The following is a 21,875-nucleotide window of genomic DNA, read 5'->3' on the forward strand; positions in this document are numbered from 1 at the left end:
ATTTCACTGACCAGAATATATAATTAAAGGCTGACATATCTACAGTGGTGCTTCTTTCACAATGTCTTGCATTTCTTTCTATCTTTGTTTTTTATACAATTAAGATAGAGTTTGTGATAACACATTTGCAAAGACTACTCAGTATATGTCTACTTTTATTGTCTTAGTTTGTAACCCAGCAGGTGGTCCTCTAAGCCTAGTACATATTTTCCAGGTCCAGATGAGTGTCTTTAAAAGAGTATGCATACAATATACTCAAGTCTAACTTTTTAGATTATTGGTTACCTTTTAATGGCTTGTCAATGTCTCAGATTTAGGATATATTGGCAGAGAGACAAAGCTGCCATTGACAGAACCAGCGATGCAAGGGAAGAGCCCTAGCACTTTCTCTACTCTTTCATTGTTGGACATGCCACTACCAGCACAGTGAGTCAAAAAGTAAATTCTCTATTTTCTCTACATCCCTTCATAAAGCTGATTCTTGAATTTACTTGAGATGTGATTTCCTACATCAAGGAATCCTAGAAATTCAGAGATGGATGAAATCTTTATAAGCCATATAGTTAACATTTAACTCTTTCAGTATTCCTGGGGAAAATTAACCTTCAAAAATGGGCAAATGTTTAATCTCCTCTGAACACCAGTGTTTTCATTGGTAAAAATCATCCATTCATCCATCTTTCCATTCATTCATGCATTCAGTGAACTGGTAATCTTCTAAAGGATCAGAATGTTGTTTAAGCTTAGAAAGTGTATTTCTAAGGATAACAGAGAATTGCAAAAAGCTAGGTCACTATTATTCTGCTCAGCGTCGAATAGGAAAATCAGAAGACTTATAGAAAAAAATGGTATATTATTAAGAACCCCTACCCAGATCTAGCCAATGGACAGGATATTCTCCACAGTTGAGTGGAGAGTGGGGTATGACTTTTGCAAGTACTCTGGTGCCTCATATATGACCATGTCTCCTGGAGGGGGAGACTTGGTGGCACTCAGAGGAAGGATAACAGGCTACCAAGAAGAGACTTGATACCCTATGAGCATATATCAGGCACAGTCATAGGGGATGGGAGTAAGTGGAAAATGGAGGGGAGGGAAGAATGGGAGGATACAAGGGAGGGGATAACCATTGAGATGTAACAAGAATAAATTAATCAAAAATTATTTTTTAAAAAAGAAGGCATGACCACCATTTTAAAGTAGAGTCTGTTGTCTGTGAGGATCTGTTCTCCTTTCTTTTGTAATGGCAGGATTGGAATAAAATGTATTTCTCTTACTAGGTGGTACATTCTCCAGATTCCCTTTGGGTACATACACCAAACAGAAGAAGAAGAAGAAGAAGAAGAAGAAAAAAAAAAAAGAACCTTTGTGTTTGAGACTGTATCTCTACAAACATTCATGGTTCGATTTCATTCAACTTCATTACCTTTTAAAAATGCCAATAAAATGGAAGTCACTTCCATTTATAAACTAATCTTTATACAAGAAAAATATACTGTTATTGGAGTATTTAAGAGATTGTATGACAAGCTGTGCCCATTGATCTTGATTGTCTACCATAACTACATAGTAAGACCTTATTGTTGAAGATCCCTCTTGCTTGGGTTCAGAACACAGAAAAATCAATGTTGACCTGACCAGGACATGATTCTCAATCCTAGGCACCTTACTTAGTGGCATGGGATACTATAAAGACAGCTAAAGGACAAAACACTCCAGTGGTCTTACGCAGCACTGGACTCTGCATGCTACAATACTGACCATCCAAGCAAAATGTACTTATTGGTATAATAGTGGCATGGCTAATATGGAATAACTAATGTTTTCCAATTAAATATGAGGCATGCTGCACAGAGGGGATTCCATGCCAGGTACTATAACCCTGGTCAAAACCCATGACTGAAGTGATCATAAGCCTTAAGAGAGAAGCATATTGCTTTTGTTTTGCTAAATGGTCATGCTGTCAAACTGCTTTCTAAATATTTGTTTATACCATAGACTTGTGCTTCTCTCATCTATAGTAAAAGAAGTTGTTTTGGTAATGGATAGTGGCTAATGCAAAAACTCATGGTTGGTCCAAATATCAAGTATAAATTCTAAACATTCAGTTGTAGGTGGTCATATATCAACCTTCTCATGCAATGCTCAGGGAACATTGTGGAAGAGAGGTGGAAGATAGCTATAACACTAAGACTTCTTGATATAGCACGGCTATTACACATCAAATCACAGTACTGTGTTTATCCATGCACAATCAACCTTGTCAAAATTCCAGCACAGATGGGGTGGTACTGGTGGTTGATGCTGGTGTGTGAGGGACAGTCACTCTACAGCTATTAGTATGTGGCTCATGCCCCAGTCAATGGCCACACACACACACACACACACACACACACACACACACACACACACTTACCCAAAGTACTTACTGGATTCTATGCATTATTAATAACACAATAATAAGAAATAAAAAAGCTTAGCAGGAGCTGGGCTGGGGCCTCTAAGAGGAGGAGGATGGTGGTAATGATGGATGTATATGATCAATACATGTATAAATGCATGGCAAATTAAAAATGAATTTAATTATTAAGATGGTTGTGTAAATAAGAACCACTGTAAATTTCTACTGTGCTTGAGGTGTTTATGGAGCCATCTCTTTATTATTATAGTTTAACCTTCTACTCTCAGGCATTCTTCAAAGGAAATAAAGAAAGTACAGATCTCATGGATACTAAGAGGGCTAAGCTTGGCTATTTGGGGAAAGAGAGAGCAAAGACACAATACAAAAATCTACATATGAACACCTCATTAAACTGTTATAAAGTGTCTTACAAACTGGATATTTTGAAAATTTAATCACATTATTTATAAGAATAACTGAGGTGTATCAATTTCTCTGAAATTTATTTTATATCCATAGTGTACATAACATGAGTATTTTCTTAAGGTTGTTTAATGTATCACTGTAGAGTGATCTAAAGAGTTATATTTGGGGGAGGCAAATCAAGGACATATGTCTGTGAAACACCTCATCTCTGGATTGGGGAAGCCAATGCCCAGATGTATAAGAAGAAGATTTGTCTGGAAATAAATTATAAAGTCATAATAACAGATAACGAATGACTTCCCAATCTTTGATATGAGCAATTTAACAGATAAGTCTTTAGACTCAAAATACTGAATATACATACTCTTCAAAGGTGGAGAGACAATGAGATAAAAGGAAGGGTAAGAGAGAGATAAAGGGACAATAGAAAGTATGGAACAAAGCAAGGAAGAAGTAGAAAAAGATTAGACAGATGTTGAGCATATGTAATCTTAGCAAGAGAAATTCAGTGACACTTTGGAACAAAACCAAGTGTAATTGAGGGCTTGTGGTTCAGGGGCATCCAAACCAACTCTTCAGAGCAGGCTAGGAACATGAGGGGGAATTTAGGAAGAACATGGAAGGGTTTGAAAAACCATACAGATTGTCTTGCTTGCTAAATTAGAAAAATAGTTATCCGAGGCCATGTGGAGGGAGGGTCCTTTGTAAGAGAGTGGAGTGAGAAGAACCAATCTATATCTTGTGGCTCTAATATGGGTGGCAGAATATTTGTTGATTAGACTAGAAAGCTTTAGGTAATGACTTCAGATATTCTCATGAAACCGAGAAGAGAATATTTGCTAGGTCATTAGGGAGGATAGGGAGTTCACGAATCATATCTACTTAGCGCTTTGATGTGGAGATTGCATGAAACTAAGAACATAGCGAGTATAGAGAGCAGCTAGAGTGGCACTAGAAGGAAAGAGAGAGAAGACAGTTGTATTTCTTTTTCTTTTTCTCTTTTTAACCAACCCTGTGTTCGGATACACTCATTTACAAACAAAACATGAACAGAACGCTTGGCTTCCGCTCACATTTGCACAGGTAGATACCTCTCTTTAACACATCTGTAGTTTCTTTCTTTGATACATTATTTCATAAATATGTTTTGTTTTTCAAAATATAAAGTCCTGGGCTCAGAGAAAGAGATGCACAAGAGAGACACTATATGTTAATTTAGAAAAATGCACCTGTTCGTGACAGCGTTTTGAGTACGATTGTGTGCATGGCGTGCATGTTTGGCCATGGGGGCAAGCATGTGCATGAGCATGCACTTAAGGATGGAGGACATTCTCAAGTGTCACTGTCCAGGCACTCTCCTCATCAGCCTGAACTCACTTGAGTCAGGTTGAATGCCTTCACTCCTGGCTTTATTTCCAGGGGTTCTGGTGATGGATCCTGGGCCCTCATGCTTACAAAGCAAACACTTCTTGAACTTAGTTATATCTGCCACACCTGGTCCAGACTCTTTAAAAATGATAAAATTTCTCAAGATGGAATCTATTTATCCCCTAAAATGACCCCTTTCTCCATTTGCTCCTGACCAGTGGTCATTAATTGTGTTCTAGCTGAGAATCTGGCCTGCTGGGCATGTATCCAGTGGACACATTAATCAAATCCATTCAATTTCAATTTTTTCTTTGGCTATGGCAAAACTAAAGTGGCCATACATATTTTGGTGCCATCAATATAAAATGATATGGTTAGAGTCACAAATCAGTGGTAAATGCTTACCTAACAATGCAAGAGTGCAAAGTTCAATCTCCATCACTGAATACATAAAGCTGATGCCTTAACCTGTGATTTCCTTATAACTTAGCTTTGCATCACTTTAAATACAAAGCTCTCTAACTGTATTTCAAAGCTGAAAGCTAATAGACAGACTTTGCTGTTTCTATTTCTTGTAGGCCTAAGAAGTGGCTAATCTAAGAATATTTTTATCACCTTATATTATTCTATTAGATTTTATTGATTTCATTAAATTATTGTTCCTTTTTTTGTGGTCACAGAAAGAAAAAATACTGTCTAAGTGAGTGATGAGAAATGTCGTGGTACGATATTAGGAAGCTTTTGATTGGATGCTCCTGGTATCACCTTGTCAGCCTCTTACTCCCCAAAACATGAGGCATGTTTTCAGGGTTAATCAGAACTCATTATGACCATGTTGATAACACCCATGCTACCTTAAGCACCATTTTCACTTCCAAGTAAATAGCATCGATTAGTGGCATAATTTCTCTAGGAACTTTGTGATTACAATGTGATTTCTTTTAGCTGCCATGAAGGAAATCACCTTCTCTCAAAATTCACACAAATACTGCCTGCTATCAAAACACAGCTGTTGCAAAGTGTGACTAGTTCATAAGTGTTAATTCATAATTCAGATATTAAGGCTGTTTAATAGCATATACATCATAGTCAAGATATAATTTGCATTATTCATACTAGGTAGCACCTATCTTTTCAACAGGATATATATATATATTTGTATCCAGTATGTATTTCAAATATCTTTCTGCCAGCTAAAAATGACCACTTAGTTGGGATAAAATTTGAAACAAGAGCCAATGAATTTATGTAGACATGCGAGCATCCAATGAATATTTTCTTTGCTATGTAATACCTTTAAAAAGCTTAGATTTATTCCTTTCCAAGAAGAGGTCAAGGAAAACCCCCAATTTCTATTTTTATCTTATCAATTTTTTTCTTAAGAGAAAAATAGCTCAACATGAGAGTATTCATTCAGATCATCTCAAATTGAATAACATTTTGAGATATTCTCATAAACCCCAAAGGTGACCTGCATAGGCTGTTCTTGGGTTAAAGGTTTAAGTCCTGTGGTGCTGGTTGCTGTTATAGACCTCAGTTGTTGAGATTGTTTTCATTAAACTATTCTGATGACCATAGCTTATAGGGCCCTGTGGTTTTACTGTGTGTGTGTGTGTGTGTGTGTGTGTGTGTGTGTGTGTGTGTGTGTGTGTTTCTGTGTAAGATTTTGGCAGAAACAGAGGCAAAAATGCAGCCACAAACAAGGCTCTGTTCCAAAGGCCAGCAGGATGTGTTCATAAATGGCCCATAAAATGAGCTTTAAAGAATTACTAGGCCATATGCTCTCTCCTGGAACCTCCATGGTACAGTACATGGACAAGATCTACAAAAAAAATGTGCTAAAAATGAAGTTCATGCAATGGTAAGTATTGCAACATTCAATTGGAGGGAGAATACATCTTTGCAGCTGTCACACGTAGGAATGCATCTCAGCTTAATTAAAGCAAGAAACTGTGCCTTTGATGCCAAGGCCTGAGGAGCACATTCAGACGATGTGTTGGCAGTGCCAGCTCCTGACACCAAAGGGGGCCAGTCACTTGCCAGATCTCACAAGCTTGAAGGAAGTCTTTGAGTAGCCAGGGTCAATCAGCCAGAATCAAGAAGATAACACTTCACTTTTTGAGGATAAGGGAAAATACATATTCATCAGAAAAATGTGAACACTGGGTGTAAAATAGCACAGGTGAATTGTTAAAACTCTGAATAGTGTGCCGTAACCACTTAATATGTTCAAAATAGTTCGATTTAACAGTGTAAAATAGATTCTTTTATCTTATCACATATTCATATGTCAAGAATTGCTACCATAAGCCACACAGTCTCATGAGAATGGTCAATGAATCCTACTAATTGCCTGTAATGTATATGAAACTGGCACACACACTGAGCTGAGAAGGAACTTCTGGCTTCAAGAATCATTGGCTTCTAGGAGTCAGGACAAGATTGAAAAAGTGTGGTTCCTGAGCACATGCTACCAATTGTGTGATGTTCTGCACTGCAGAGGTTGGGCTGTGTCACTCTGTCATGACATTAATGTAACTTACCCTGCAAGCCCATGCCCAAAGAATCCAGCCAGTACAGAGGGGATGTGGTATTACTGGGTTTAGACCCATCTCTGATGCTCTGACTTTCCAGAATCCTTGTTTGTTTCTTGACATGAACTCTCAATGCAAGATTGAATTGGCCCTTATTTTAACCTACCTAGAGATGCAAAGCCCCTACAGTAGTAAGAAAAATTTTTGTTAATACAGTCTGGGGCTAGCCCAGTCTTACTCGTTTTTTGTTTGTTTGTTTGGTTGGTTGGTTGCTTGGTTGGTTGGTTGGATTTTTGAGATAGAGTTTTTCTGTGTAACAGCTCTGGCTGTCTTGAATCTCTCATTGTAGACAAGGCTGGCTTAAAATTCACAGAGATACACCTGTCTCTGCTTCCCAATTGCTGAAATTGTAGGCATTTATCTCATTTACTCATTTAGTAAGATGCAACTCAAACACTTTAGCATAAACTCTAGCTACTGCTGTCTGTTGCTTGTATCTGTTCTTTCTTCGATAGCCTTCTACCCCTATTACCATCCTATCAGGATTTACACTTCTATGTAAAAAAGAAAAGAAAAGAAATTAGATCAGATACTCTGACCCTTTCCATCAATCAAAAATTAAGAACTCTGCACTGTTTTTTTCCTACAGAGTACAAGGAAATGACGATTTATTTCCAAGTGCCAGTCTGTTAAGATATCTGGACACTTTTTAGAACCAGACTAAACTTCATTTCTCACTAACTCTCCCCTACCCCACAGAGACACAGACTCTGTAGCCTCCTTCCAAATCCAAGACATTGCTCAGTTTGTCTCTTGCTCCACACCTTAAAAACAATTTCAAGTATTTGTCTCTTTGAAGCCATCAGATCTGACTTTAAACGCAGAGATTTATTTTCTCCTGCTCCTTGCTTTCCAGCAATCAAATACGCTTCCTCCCTTTGAGAATCCTTCTGAAGAAGTTTCCCTGTTGAAGCATGCACTGGAGTAAACAGGACTCTGGAACACGCTCTCACCTTCATGATGCAGCTCCCAGTTTGAAGATAAGTGTTTTGTTTTGGCCTAAGGCAAAAACATTGTGCTGAGCAGTGAAATGCAGACACCTTACCCAGCAAAAACGCAAGTGCTGAAAGACACCAAGGAAAGTCTGCTCCTTCTGTGTCACTCCCATAGGACTCCCAGGGATAAGTGCAGGGACCTTTCAGAATTAAAACTGGGAAACAATCTCTGTAAAACTCTGCAGACCAAATTCATATTTCTCCATACTTCTTTTTCTTTGCCTATATTTCTTATGTCTTGAGTCTTTTGAATAAGGAGGGGATCCTAGTTCTATTATTGATTTTCTCAGACTTTTATTAAGTGGCTTACAAAAATATCTCTGCTTAGCCCAGTTTCATTTTCTGTTCTCATTCTCTGGATGCTATATATTCCATTACATTGTTTCTGATATTATTGTGTTTCCTGGTTTAACTCAGTAACATAACATGACATAACCTAATAAAGTGCAATGCTATTGTCAAATCCTGTAAAAGAAGCAATAGCTAAAACTTGAGATTAGACACAAATCTGGAATGCTAATATCTACGTAGGAAGTAAGAACCTATTTTAAGAGCTTCTAGTGAAGAATACATTTAGAATACCAACTAAAATGTCTTTCCATTGTTTTGTTGTTGACGATGCAAAAATATTTCTATTAAAATTTGTTAATAAATAGTTTAATCACAGGATGACCCAGAGAGTAGAGGTGCTTGCTGTCAAGCTGAAAACCTGTATTTGATCTATGGGACCTTGTGGAAGAAGACAATAGATTACCACAAGCAGTCCTCTAATCTCCACATGGATGCTTTTGGCATTCAAACCACACCACATATTCATACAGGCATGCACATACACACCGCACACACACACACCCATACCCACACACACATACACACACACACACACACACACACACACACACACACACACACACACCCCACAGGTTAATAAATGTAATAAAAATAAGTAATTTATGAATAAGTGTAGGTCCAAGTGAGTGGTTTCCTGGTTTTCTAGCCATGATTCATTGACAGAGAACTTTTTTGTGGCATTCTATTAATGTAAATTTTAAAAAATCAGATGAGAGAGCCACAAGATTCTTTTCCATCAGCTCAGGATCTGGATTTTCAAAGAGATATGAATTTAGTGAATAGAACAAGTAAACACATTTGCAGTAGCTAACAGCTTTATTATACTAAAGATGGAGAACAGCATCTGACTTACTATAATGAGCTCATTTATCTGATTATTAATGACAATCACAGTTACACACATGAAAAAAGGGAAAACAACCAGGCAATCTCTACCTAGGGGCTATTCTTAATCTTGACCCAAAAGTTTGTAATATCCTCTGCAATTAAAACCATAGGTGGGGATACAAAGATGCCTCTATGATTCAAAGTGCTTCCTGTTTATCCAGAGGACCCAAGTTCAGTTCCCAGCACACCTATTAGGAAGCTACCAGTGGTCTACAACTTTGCTGTTAGTGTATTGATAGCATTCTTCTGATCTCTAGGGACAATCCCACACATGTAACATGTACACAAAAGAGTAAAGAAAATAAAAATACCTCTTGAGTAAAACTAGATGAGAGAAAACAAAAATGAAGGAGAGAAGTAGCTTTGATAATTTATGGTAATTGGACACGCCATTTCAACCAAAACATTGGCATATAGTTTCAGGGTTTCTTAATCAGAAAATAATATGTGTGTGTTTGTGCGTGCATGTGTATGTGTGTGTTTGTGTGTGTGTGTGTGTGTGTGTGTGTGTGTGTGTGTGTGTGTGTGCAAATTAGATTTCAAAATGCTCTTAGTTGATTCTGAGAGAAGCTCTCTGATTGGACTAAATGCTCAGTCCACAAGTTTAAACCCAAAGAATGTGTACAAATGCTAACTTTACCACAAATGGTATTGATTGCGAGCAGACTAATGAATCTTTTTTAATTCATTTTTTTTTCCATTTTTGAAATGATAAACACGAGCATGGGCCTCAGATGAATGCAGTATTTTCTCTTTAAAGGACACAGCAGACATTCTTTAACCATACTTTCAATATCTCATACAAGCCACCAATTTCACAAGCTACCTGGAAGAGCCGCCTGGCTACAGGTGGTGGTGCATTCAGGTTCCTTAATCCCCATGGCTAGAATTCTCAGCTAGTGTCACCCCTATGGACTCAGGGGAGCCTCCCCTGGCCCCACACTGATTTCCATTCTTTCTTTGGGTCCTCCTCTCACCTTTTCAACCCCTCCCACTCTCCCCACACTTGATCCTGATGCCTGTTACCCTCTACATCCCTCTCCCACACAGTCCCTTCCATCCATCTACTTCAAATATCTATTTTATTTCTTATTGTGAGTGAGATTCAAGCATCCTCCCTTTGGCTGTGCTTGGCTTCATTGAGCCTGTGAGTTGTAGCATGGTTATCCTGTACTATCCACTTATAAGTGAGTACATACCGTGTGTATCTTTCTGGGTCTGGGTTACCTCACTTAGTAAGATCTTTTTTAGTTCCATCCATTTCCCTGAAAATTGCATGACATCTTTGTTTTTTTAATAGTTGAATAATATTCCATTCTGTAAATGTACCACAGTTTTTTAAAAAGATTTATTTATTTATTGTGTATACAATGTGTTGCTGGCATGTACACCTGCACATACCAGAAGAGGGCAACAGATCTCATTATAGGTGTCTGTGAGCCACCATGTGGTTGCTGGGAATTGAACTTAGGACCTTTGGAAGAGCAACCAGTGCTCTTAACCTTCAAGCCATCACTCCAGACCAACACATTTTCTTAAACCCTCTACACATATGTAGCATAGGTGCAGTTTGGTCAACATATGTGTTCTCTACCAATGAGAGTAGGGGCTCTCTCTGACTCTGCTTCTTCACTTTGCACCCCTTTCTCATAATAGACTGCCTTGTCAGTTCTCAGTGGGAAAGGATACATTTAGTCCTGTGGCAACCTGAGATGCAGAGTAGATTGGTATCTCTTGGGGGTCCTCCCCTTTTCTGAGAAGAAGAAAAGGGAGACTGAGGAGAGGAGGCATAAAGTTGGGACTTGGAGAAGAGGGAAGGGACTGGGATTAGGCTGTAAAGTGACTAAATAAATAAATAGAAAATTAAAATAAAACTATCTGATTAAATCATTACATAGAACCAAACAGATGATCACAAACCCTGAGGAGGGATATAGTCAGTAAAATGGTTCTCATGAGCCAACTTAACAAAAGACCAGAGCTTTATTCCTTGTAAATCAATGTTTAACTCTAAGGATAGTTACAGAAATGGTTCAGAGGGTGCTATGGATGTCATAAAGCAGAATCAAAGGACATGAATGATTCTATTCTCTTTATGTACCAAACTAATAATATGCTGAGAAAATGTCAATGGGATTTTAGTTTTATAGCTTTCAGCTTTGCTGTGTTTGAACCATACAGTTTCTTGAAGACTGAGTGTGGCTTCCTTTGCTACCTCCCAGTGGCTAGCTGAAATGTTCAGTGAATAATAAAAAAAGCTTCAAGTCCAAAGCATGTGAATCTTATTCCAAGCACAGCCATGTCATGTTGTATTTTATTCCAGAGCCTGTTTTACCAACTTGACACAAATTGTTAGATAGAGGGTCATTGAACCCCTACTGGCTAGAAAACCTATCTATCCTAGTTGGAAACAGAAGCAATCTCTTAGCTTGGTTTGAGTAGCCAGGACAAAAAAAGAAAAGAAACAAAAAATACCACAGGCTGTTCCTCCTTATGGTCATGAGTGTTGACATTTTGTGGTATAAAGGGAAGAGTGTCACTGTCTTTTAAGTCAATAATCTCTGAAGAGATTTCTCAGGGATATTTGTGCATCCTAGGAATGGTAAATAATATAAACACCACTCAGGCACACAAATGAAAGTATTTATACATACAGGATCCTATGGCAGATAAACTGTAGAAGAGAAGATACAGTTCAGATAGTGTGTCATCAGTACCTGTGTCTTATGTCTGGGAATTTAAAGATTCTACTAACGAATCTCATAATGGTAGAGAGAAAAAAAACATATCTTTAGTGGTCTCACTGGATACAAAAGTAACTAAACCAAAGGATAGTATATATTTATTAAGTATGCATCAAACACAATAAGGCAACACCTATAGAAGGAAAGCATTTTTTTAACTTACTGAGTATAGAGGAACTTTAATCCAGAAACATGGCTGCTCTTTCAAGCGTTCACATCCAAAGACCTTTTAGGATATATAATCTGTCCAGAATGCAGTTATGAGCCAGATTACAATATGATCTGCCTAGAATCCAGGCAGGCCCTTAGTACACCCCTTTAATCCCTAACAATAATGATAAAGTTAGTTCATAGAAGGGCAGACATGTTTGAAAGTGTAATCTATATGAAGGACATGAAAAGTGACAAATCAGAGAAAGATTGGGGAGAATGAGTAGGAGATAGGACATATCCAACTCTTGCAAGAACAGATAGGCATCAAATTCATACACCACTCTGGCTGAGTGGTTCTGTGAGGAAGCTTTGCACTTGGAGCATCACTCTCAGCTCAGAAAGGATGCCAAGCTATATTTGTTTCTCAGTTTCTCTCTTAACCCAGCTATCACACAATAATTGAGACTCTCATATTTGTTTTATAGTAAGCTTCACAACACACAATGACTGAGCAGTTATTACCCTATTCTTAACCCTCTAAGTTAATATGGTTTCCTCCCAGAGTACATCTCAGAGATATTTGCATTTTGTAGCTTCTCTTAATCCAGCTCCCTCCCTCCCTCCCTCCCTCTCTCCCTCCCTCCCTCCCTCCCTCCCTCCCTCTCTCTCCCCTCTCTGTCTCGCTATTTCTTTCTCAGTCTCTCTGTCTCTCTCTGTATCTCTCTGTCTCTCTCCATCTCTCTCTGTTTCTGTCTCTGTCTCTGTTTCTCTCTCTCTCTCTCTCTCTCTCTCTCTATATATATATATATATATATATATATATATATATATATATATATCTTTCTCCTGATGTTTCCTTGACATCACCTGTACCTGAGTTCCCTCCTCTTCCTCTATCTTTTCCTGCCATGTCAGGAAGTGCATCCTTATTCTCTCCCCTGCTCAGTGATTGGTTGTAAACTGCTTTATTGGCATATCAGTGGACAACTGGGGATGAGTGTTTACACAACACTGAGACAGGAGATTCTCAGAACAAGGATTGCAATGAGATATTTATGATCTCTAAGAACTGAAGTGCAACTGAAAATAAAAAAATAAAAAAGGCTCTGTACTAAATTTTACAGAGTATTATGTTGTTGCTGTTTTACAAATATAACAGTATGATACTCAACTATACAGCACTTATAATCAGCTTTATAACTAATCTAAAGTAATCCATTCGATGGACAAGGGATAGCATCTTCAACAAATGGTGCTGGTCTAACTGGATGTCTATGTGTAAAAAAATGCAACTGGACCCATATTTGTCACCTTGTACAAAACTCAAATCCAAGTGGATTAAAGACCTCAACATAAAACCAGAGACACTAAGTCACTTAGAAGAAGAAATGGGAAAGAGCCTGGAGCATATTGGCACAGGAGACAACTTCCTGAACAGAACACCAACAGCCCAGGCATTAATGTCAACAATTAATAAATGGGACCTCATGAGGCTGAGAAGCTTCTGTAAGGCAAGAGACACTGTCAAGAGAACAAAGCGACAGCCTACAGACTGGGAAAAGATCTTCACCAACCCCACATCTGACAAAGGTCTAATATCCAAAATATATAAAGAACTCAAGAAATTAAACACCACCAAACCAAATAACCCAATCGAGAAATGGGGCATGGAACTAAACAGAGAATTTTCAACAGAGGAATATCAAATGGCTGAGAAACACTTAAAGAAATGCTCAACCTCCTTAATCATCAGGGAAATGTAAATCAAAACAACTCTGAGATTCCATCTTACACCCATCAGAATGGCTAAGATCAAAAATTCAAGCGACACCACATGCTGGCGAGGATGTGGGGAGAGAGGAACACTCCTTCATTGCTGGTGGGAATGCAAACTAGTACAACCACTTTGGAAATCTATCTGGTGCTATCTCAGAAATATGGGAATAGGACTTCCTCAAGACCCAGCTATTCCACTCCTTGGAATATACCCAGAAGATGCTCCAGCACACAGCAAGAAAATTTGCTCAACCATGTGCATAGCAGCCTCATTCATAATAGCCAGAACATGGAAACAGCCTAAGTGTCCCTCAATAGAAGAATGGATAAAGAAACTGTGGTACATATACACTATGGAATACTATTCAGCTATTAAAAACAAGGAATTCCCAAAATTTGTGGATAAATGGATTGAGCTAGAAATGATCGTAATGAGTGAGTTAACCCAGAAGCAGAAAGACTCAAATGGTATATACTCACTTATATCTGCCTATTAGCCCAAGGGGCATGTCCCACGAAAGCCTTCACTTATCAGGAAACTGAGACAGAGCGGAGGACATTCTAGTGGGACTCTAGATGAGAGAATCATGGGAGGAAGGCAAAGTAGAAGGATCCAGAGGGTCCTAGAAGCCTACAAGTAGAACATTATGATAGGCAGATTTGGGCACAGGGTTCCTGCTCAAACTAATGCACCAGCCAAGGACAATACAGGCGGTAAACCTTAAACCCCTACCCAGATCTAGACAATGGACAGAACATTCTCCACAGTAGAGTGGAGAGTGGGATATGACTTTCTCACATACTCTGGTGCCTCAACTTTGACCATGTCCCCTGGAGGGGGAGACCTGGTGGCACTCAGAGGAAGGACAGCAGGTTACCAAGAAGAGACTTGATACCCTATGAACATATACAGGGGGAGGTAATCCCCCTCAGGAACAGTCATAGGGGAGGGGAATAAGGGGAAAATGGGAGGGAGGGAAGAATGGGAGGATACAAGGGATGGGATAACCATTGAGATGTAACAAGAATAAATTAATAAAGGAGAAAAAAATGAAAAAAAAAATAAACTGATTGAAATGTAAGAATTGTGTGGATTATACGCAAAGAAGCAAGTAGGGTTTGCAGAAGGGAATTGACACTGTTAGATATGAGCATCTGAGGCTGGTGGTGGAAACTGTCCACTCAGATACAGAAGGGGGACTTTATGAACATCTTATATGATATGTATGAATATTATTATATATATATTTTACTATGCATTGCTAAGTTACAGCATGTTTTCAAACAAAATTGTCAAAGGGCACTGAGCTAGAATGAAAGCCCAACACATCTAAGTGCCTTGTCATCTTTACCACAGTGTTAGCATACATGAGCCACAGATTACTTTCTTTTTTTAGGTTACCTCTGTTTCTGCTGGCTTATTAATTGTGTGTTCCTAGTTTGGCTGTGTCCATCCTCACAGCGTCAGTATAAATTCCCTTAGTTTCACTTAAAGGATGGGAGGCATTTTAAAAGGGGAAGGCGGAACCTCAGAGCACAAGCATCTATAAAATCTGGCTAGACCCACCTACCCTCATCCATCTGTATTACTTTTTTTATTTTTTTCTTTCGTTCATTTCTCTGAAGCCCAATTTTCTGGAGGGTTTTATTTTTATCGTTCAGGCTCCAGCATAATCACCTTGTGGTGTACTTTTGGCTTATCCTTGCCACAATACCCTGTAAACTCCTCAGATTTTCACTCTACCATTAAGTTTTCCTGTGTCTGTTACTTCTAGTATTTGAACAGTTTAGTGCCTAGCATCTGTGAGAGAAGAGGCTCTATACTAACATCTAGAAGTTTCCCTTTCATGAGACAGGCAGAAATTAATTATCAATTTTAGTATAATGATTAATCAACAAGACCACATTCCAATGTTCTTACCTAGCCATTACATATCTCATTTGTTTTGCAGATGCAATAAATCACCTCAAGCACAAGGTCTATACTCAATGAAGAAGACCAGAATTTACTCAAGAGCACAAAAAATAGATATTAAAAATCCTAATTTTATAAATTGCTGTCTTTGATCATTTATATAACAATTTTCTGATATACCCAAGGCTGATTTAAGAGTAAGGATGACTTTAAAATTTAAATGATAGTGTCCATGTCCCATGCTGTGGCAGAGGGCTGTGTTGATTGCTGTGGTCTGTACTGCCACTGGAGACCATGTTGAGGCACATGACATGTGCTGATGCTAGAAATCATGTGGAAGTCCATCATCCATTTTCATGCTTACTGTAAAGGGCAAGGAAGCTACTTTTGTGGTAGGAGAGGTCTCAAGGGTGTTGAGGAGCAGACCTAGGGGGACTAGAAAGTATATGTGATTAGGGTTTATGATGTGAAATTTGAAAATAATCAATAAAATATTAAAAGAAAAAAATTAAGTGATATAATAAATGTTAACATAATATAATCAAATTCGCTTGTCATTTTTAATGTTTTCTTTTATTCATTATTCTTTTCTGACACACAATCTTACTATTCAATCCAAACATTCTCCTGCCTCACCCTCCTATGTGCCAGGATTCCATGGACTACCATGACCCACAAAAAACAGTTTCTTAAAATTTCCAACAGAGTTAAGAACGTTTTTACAAAAATAAAGGTATTCTGATTCTGAAAATATATGTTTGTCTTCACTGTACAGTTACTGCTCACATTGTATCAATCAGCCCAGTAGACAGAGGAATTCACCAGTTGCACTGGGGCCAGTTAAAGCCAAGGGTGCACTACCACCAGTACCAGATTCTCTCAACTTCGAGATTGCTTTTAGGTCTTGTATGTCATATGGTGCACACTACCATCCACAGAGAATATCTTAGACTACTGAGATTTCATGTTCTCAGAGGAGAGACACTCAACAAATGTGTTAATCAATAACAAAGTAGGCCTCAAGATGGGCCAGTGACTGGTTTCCCATTCTCCCAATCTCTGTTCCATCTTTATCCCTACACTTCATGTAGACAAGACACATTTTGAGTCCACGGTTTTATGTGTGGGTTGTTGTCCCCCTCCCTCTGCTGGGGGGGGGTGCCACTTACATACAGGAGGTGCTGACTTTATGCTCCTTAATACCTGTTGCTTGTAGTCTCATCTAAAGTCATCCGAAAGACTCCCAAGAGCCTTCCACTGCCTCGGAGTTTCCCATTTTTGTTCTCTCTCCCAGATCTTCTCTTCACCTCCTCTTCTCCTCTCTCCACTCACCTGATCCCCACTCCCATTATCCTCTACACACCACCTCCCACACAGATTCCTCCCTCCATCTACTTCTGATGTCTATTCTATATTTTGTTCTGAGTGAGATTCAAGCATCTTCCCTTGGTCTCTCCTTGGATTCTTTGAGTCTGTGCATTGTAGTATGGACATCCTGTACTAACGGCTAATATCTGCTTATAAGTGAGTATATACCAAGTATGTTTTTCTGGGTTTGGGTTACCTCACTCACGATGATATTTTCTAGTTCTGTCCATTTGCCTGCAAATTTCATGACTCACCCACAGAAGAAGGCAGACTACTGTCACTATTAATGATACTCTGCATGCTTGAAGAGAGGAGTCTAGCATAACTGTCTTCAGAAGGCCTCCTCTGGCAGCTGATGGAGACAGATGCAGAGACCCATGGCCAAGCAATGGGCCTAGCTCAGGAATTGCTGTGGAACAGTGGGAGAAAGGATACAGAGAGCCAGAGGAATCAAGGACACCACAAGAAGACACACAAAGTAATCTAACCTGGACCCAGAGGAGCTCACAGAGACTGAATCACCAACCAAAGATCATGTGTGGTCTAGACCTAGACCCCTACGTATATGTAGGTCACCAAATGGTCCCCTAAGAATAGGAGTACGGGTTGTCTATGAATCTGTTACATACTGCTAAGTCTCTTTTTTCTAGCTGGGCTGCCTTATTACTCCCCAGTATCAGAGGATGTGCTTAGTCCTGCGGTGACTTGAAATACCAGGATGGCTTGGTACCAACTGGGATCCTCCCCATCTTTGGGAGGAAGGACAATGAGGAAAAAGAGGAGGGGGTTGGGCTGGTATTGAGGGGGAAGGATAGAGGGGCCTAGTATCCAAATATAATGGAATTAACTACATATGTACGTACATACATACATACATACATACATACATACATACATACATACACACATACACACACACACACGGTAGAGGATATTGAGTAAGTAGTCTATTTTGTTTGACCAATGGCACAATGTTCATGAGATGTGTGTTGCATTTCTGAGGCACAGCTATCCACATGGATATCTTACTCATGACCTCATTCTTTCTGGCTTTCCCTTTCCCTATCTTCTTTCCTACTCTTTTCCCCTGCTCCCTCAAATCATCACCCAGCTACTCAATTTAACTTTCTCTGTCATGACATCTGCTTTTGAGGATGAAGTGAGTGCTCCGGTAATGTAAAGCAAGTCTTATCTGCCAAATTGATTGAGCAATTCCTATTCACCAAGCATTGCTCTAGAGTCAAACTCCAGCAACAAGCTGAGCAGATAAATAAGATTACTCTCTTGTGCCAAATTTTAGTTTCTTTAATTTGATTTACACTCTATACATCGAGTTTTCTGAAGATTCACATTAAAATTGAAATATCAATTTTCTTATTTATTTTTCATGTAACAGAGAATATGACGAATTAAAGAAATGTATCAAGTTTGGTTTTATTGCGAGAAGTATCTCTCTAATTACACAATGGTGTGGTAATGATCATGGTGGCAGTCGTTACTGGAAGACAATATCAGAGTCAGGGAAGCCTTCTACAATTTCAGCAACCAGAACATGTGGCAACATCAAACTTCTCACCTGAATCCACATTTGGGACTACACGGCTAATGGTATAAAACATAAAGACTCCCCTGTGGACCCCAAGAAGCACCATGCTGCCTAGTAAGAACTGATAGAGCCCCTGGGTGTTGTGATTCTGAATCCCCATTTCCAAGTAGCCGACATGTGAAGCAATCGAGCCACTGACACATCCACAAAAATGTTCTGTTTCTGGAAAAAGTTCTCTTGCTTGTCACCACAAAGTCACTTGAAAGCAGCAAGTCAATTTGTATTCAAAAGCTTCTCTTTCAGTCTGAAAATGGTATATAGGCATTTTCACTAAATTGCTTCTCTAAAAAAAATCTGCATTGGCTTAAAGATATTTCTGCCCGAAGACAGAGGAATGGCCTCGTTGACCCAAAACAATCGTTATGCCTCAAACCTTGTACATTTATCCTCTACATTTTTAGTTTAAAGTAATTTTGTCTTAGATCATTCAAACATGAGATTTTTTTCCTACTCCTCTAAAGATAAAGCAATTATAATCTACATTTTCAGATATATGTGGAGTTGTCTATATCTGTGTATAAATATCTATGTATGTGGATGTAAATATAATTAACTATAGTTATCTATACATTTATTATAATATATGTGATAAAATTTGACTTAATATCCAAACAATTCAGATTTCAGTAGGTATTATTTCAGTAAGTCTTGATAATAACCTTTTAAATATATATATGTATATATATATATATATATATATATATATACATATACATATACATTTGTGTGAGTATGTACACATGAATGCAAGAAGAGTATCAAAGCCATAGAAAGTTATAAGATGCCCTTTGTAATCTTGTGGCTTCTAAGAATTGATCTCAGGTCCTTTGAGAGGATGGCAAGTGCTCTGGAGCTATCCCTCTAGCATAGTCAAAATATTTATATATAAGATATTAATTATTATGTATGAATATTATATATACATTGTTCTTCTAGCTGCATAAACATAACAATTACAATTCAGATCATAAACTGACAAAATCCAACAGCCTGCAAATCGATCCAGAATTTGAGATCCTATCAGATTTTTACTGTATTTACTTTTTTATTATTTCTTGCTGACCTTTATTTTTCATCAGTCATCTCTCACACTTGAAAGTAGATTTGTGACTAATTTTATAAAAACATGAATTTAAACAAATAAATGTATGTAGTACCAGTTTAGTAGCTAATATTAGCAGGAATGTATATTGTACCTTAATTTTAAAAGTAAAAATGAAAATCTTATTTATATATGGTTACATTTTATAAAATATTTTTGGTAGCATTCTCATCCCTATTAACTAAATTGAAAAGTGTTGGGTGGAATGGTTACAAGTGTTGTCCCTGTTGTAATGCTGCCTTTCTGTTATGTTCTAACAAATTCCTTAATCTTTGCCTATTTCCATTGATATATCTCTATGGTAACCTTACATTGGAACTTACTTTTGTTTTTTCTGAGTGTTCTAGCAAATGAAACTCAGTGAAAATTTTAGCAGACACTCAGTAGAGACTATCTATCAACACCAGAAAAACATATGTTAAAAATACTCTGGGTCAGCTGAGCAGTGGTGGCGCACCCCTTTAATCTCAGCACTTAGAGGCAGAGGCAGGCAGATCGCTGTGAGTTTGAGGCCAGCCTGGTCTACAAAGTGAGTCCAGGACAGCCAAGGCTACACAAAGAAACCCTGTCTCGAAAAACCAAAAACCAAACCAAACCAAACCAAACTAACAACCAAACAAAAAACCTTCTGGGTCTTTCCTACAACCCAAGAGCCAAATCTACTGCCTTGGTTGTTTCTCCTAAAGGACCATAGGAACATAGCCACACCCCTCTGTTTAGTATTACTGATGACTGACTTTACCCTGCAACAATGTATTTATGAAATGAAAAGTTTGCTAACTGCTAGGATCTACCAGTAGGCCCTACAGACTAACAACTCCATCAGTCTTGCATGCAGATAAGTGACATAGACAAGAGTACTGGTTTCATTGCTGTTGCTGTGATGAAATTTCCTCACAAAAAGTAACGTAGGGAAGAAAGCTGTTTTGTTTTTCAGGTTATAAATCAAGGAAAATTGAGGAACAACTTAAAACATCTATTAACATCATACCCATAGTCAAGAGCAAAGAAAAACAAATATCTTTACGTTCACTTCAGTTCAGGCCCATCTCTACAACTTCAAATAGCCCAGGACTGATACACAGGGAATGATGTTACCCATGGTGGGTTGCACCTTCCAACACCCCTTAACTTACTCAAGACAAACCTCACCCCCATCCATATGCCCATTGCCACATGATCTGGACAGTTCTTCATTGATACTCACTTCCCCTGTGATTGTAGATAGTGTGAAGCTGACAATTGAAACTAATCATCACACCAAACATTTCTGAGGGAAGGAGTGTTAGTCCCAGCAGGAAAAGGCAGCTTCATCTTAGAGTAGGTAAAACCATATAAGAACACTGTGAGGGTCTGGAGCTACAATTATGAAGATGCCAAGTGCAGAAGCAAGTGGAGACAGTTGACTTTCAACAGCCCTCTTACCTACACAAAAATGACACTGGCTTTATTTGCAATAGCAATCTTCTTCACCCCACACTTTTGACTAAAAGTATTCATGGGTATTCTTTTAACCTCTCACACACAAACCATACACCCTTACAGCCTGGCCACAGTACATTGAAGCTTCATGACTCATATAGAGCCAAGTTTACCTGAATTAGAAGAGGAAGGAGACATCAATTGGGTGAGTTATTAGATTCTGATCACTGAAAAGTCTTGTTTTATTTTTAAGCTTTGATGCTTATTACAGAACTTCCACTATCTCCTTTTCTCCATCCCCCAACTAAATAGTGACAACAGTACCAAAAATTATCTGGACATATTGATACTGTGGTCTATTATTTATTCGAATCCCAGTCATGTTGTGACAACAAAAATAGTGGATACACAATGAACTTCACCCACAATGCAAAGAAAGGGTAAAAATATTAAATTTTATCAAACAGAATCTAGCAGCCCTGGAATAAGAAAAGTCTTTGTTGTTAACAATATCTCAATCTTACATATTGCTTTTCCAATACAGCTGTCTGGGGAGTGATTTGTGATAAAACTGACACAGGAAGTACAGAGGGGCACAGACATATAGCTAAATAAATCAGATTAAAATGAAATTGATGGAACAGACTCAAAGGCAGCTCCTCAGTCTCTTTCTCAAGTTCAGATGTGGTGTCTCCGTGATGTCTCTGAATTCTTTGTATCTGACTCATTTCACAGGAACAATAAAGAACCTAAGCTACAGCAACCT

At 38.4% G+C, this 21,875-nt stretch overlaps 1 protein-coding gene across 1 annotated transcript in view; it reads right to left on the reverse strand.

Annotated features, from left to right (window-relative positions):
- The window catches only part of LOC311588829 (contactin-6), a 324,841-nt gene that overhangs the window by 136,759 nt on the left and 166,207 nt on the right, over nt 1-21,875 (reverse strand). The window lies entirely within an intron of this gene.

The sequence above is a fragment of the Acomys minous genome (genome assembly GCF_964271855.1).
Source record: "Acomys minous genome assembly, chromosome: 17".
Classification (NCBI taxonomy): Eukaryota; Metazoa; Chordata; class Mammalia; order Rodentia; family Muridae; genus Acomys; species Acomys minous.